The sequence below is a fragment of the Bison bison genome, unplaced genomic scaffold, assembly GCF_000754665.1.
Source record: "Bison bison bison isolate TAMUID 2011002044 unplaced genomic scaffold, Bison_UMD1.0 scf7180017851522, whole genome shotgun sequence".
Taxonomy (NCBI): Eukaryota; Metazoa; Chordata; class Mammalia; order Artiodactyla; family Bovidae; genus Bison; species Bison bison.
The window spans coordinates 11,117-13,029 of NW_011482095.1; the positions used below are offsets into that span (position 1 = coordinate 11,117).

At 51.9% G+C, this 1,913-nt stretch overlaps 1 protein-coding gene across 1 annotated transcript in view; it reads right to left on the reverse strand.

Annotated features, from left to right (window-relative positions):
* Positions 1-1,913, reverse strand: part of LOC104996625 (neuroligin-3-like) — a gene marked incomplete at its 3' end in the record, with an annotated part of 16,642 nt that overhangs the window by 10,877 nt on the left and 3,852 nt on the right. The window lies entirely within an intron of this gene.

Here is a 1,913-nt window from a genome sequence, read left to right on the forward strand (position 1 = left end):
ACTTGACTGGCGCTTCCAGGTCTGGATTCTTAGGACTGGACTGGACTGCCCTAGGCTCTTACTGGTGCTCTGGGGGATCAACTGCTCCTAGGAAATGGTTAATGTCATTGCCTCCCCCTCCATCCCCACACCCAAGCAAGCAACTAACTACTAGAAGCAGGTTTAACAGACCCTCTTCATGAATTCTTTTACAGGTTAAAGGAATGTTAAAAGGAATGTTAAGACTGGAATAGTCCTCTACCACCTTCAGATGCAGAAACGGAGGTTCTCAAAGGAAAAGACTTGTCTAAGGTTTCACTGTGAGTTAGCAGCTGATATGGGACCCAGGCTTGTGGCTCCCAGACCCATACTCTTTATGCAGTACCTCCATCTCCTATCTTCATTCATGCAAAAGCGTTTTTACTGATTGCCTTCTGAGCTCTTTACTGAAGCCCTGAGCTGGGTGTGGGGAGGTGGTGGAAAGCTTATCTCTGGGGCAGGGGACCTCCCTCAGAGCTTCAGTGTACATCAAAAGCACAATATATACATTTCTGGGCTCTTCTCCCAGGAGATTCTTACTCAGTAGGGAATATCCAGTCCCTAATGACCCCACCTGGGGGAATCCTGCCCTATGATTTCAAAGGAAAACAAACTCCAAGCTTGCCAAAGGGTTGTAGGGACCAGGCTGTGATTTTCCACCTGTTCCTTAGTCTGTTACTGCTTCCAATTGATTCACCCCATCTGTATTTCACCATTTGTTTCAGAGGGGAGGTGGGAATGACCAGATGGGAGTTGCCTCACATGCTACAGTGGAAAGAACACTTCCCTGAGGGTCAAGAGACCCAGGTTTTGGTCCAGGCCCTGCCACAGAACAAGGAAGGGGCCTTGAGCAGCAGCAAGTCACTCCCCTGGGCCTGTTTCCACATCTGTAAAATTGGGAAGCCAACTCGTGCCTTATAAGCTTCCAGAGAAGGGAGGGGGGGTGGATTTTCTGAGGTAAGTATGCAAATACTTTGCAAAAAACACAAAGTGGTGTTGGAACAGGAAGAGTTATTATACAGGTGGTGGGGGGACAAATTCCTCCTGGCAAGAGTGCCAATTTGAAATTTGAGATCTTGTGCCTCCCTTAGAGTCCACAGTTCCCAGAGACCTCCCAAGGTCTGCCATCAGGCCAGCCGGTGGCACTCAGCTATGCCCTGGCCAGAGGCGGTAGACAGGGTGGCAGGGTTGCTACGCCTGGGTACAGTTTGGTCTAAGCTCCAGGGCTGGAGAGTTGAATCTCAACTTTCAACCTGGGAAAGAGCACGGAAGGATGAGTTGGCAGCTCCCTCACCAGGAAAATGGCAGAGCCTCTGGCTCCATTTTGGTGGCTTAGAGTTTCTCCTGAGGTGACCTGGAGGAAAGCACTGGCTTGGTCTTCGGCACACACTTTAGGGTGGAATTGGGGGGCCAGGAAGTTTGAAAGAAACGGGGTTTTGCTGCTTCTGCTCTGAACCTGCCTTAGGCCACCAGAGCCTCCCTGAGGGGAGCCGGGGCCCTTGGATGAGGTGGAACTTATGCCTGCTCACTGACCGCCCCCTGAGCCTGGGCTATTTGAAGGAAGGCTGGGTCCTCAGGGGCAAGGGCAGGTGGGCAGGTAGCCCTCCCTCTCTCTCTCTCTCCCTCCCCGCCGGCTGGCTACCTACCTCCTTTCCTACAAATTTTCTTGTTGGGCTTTCGGGCGCATTCCTTGGAAATCCGCTTTACTGTAAAATGAATAAAAAACTAAAAAATAACAGGAGGCCTCTGCCCAGGGGCATGCACCCCCCACCCCCCAGGCCCCAATAGCTGCTCTGCAGGCGGCACATGGCAGAGAGCCTGTCCCACCATCTCCTTGTTTCTGTCACTTACCTTAGTGTGACCCCCGCGGGAGGAGGCATCAGCTAGTGAAAGAG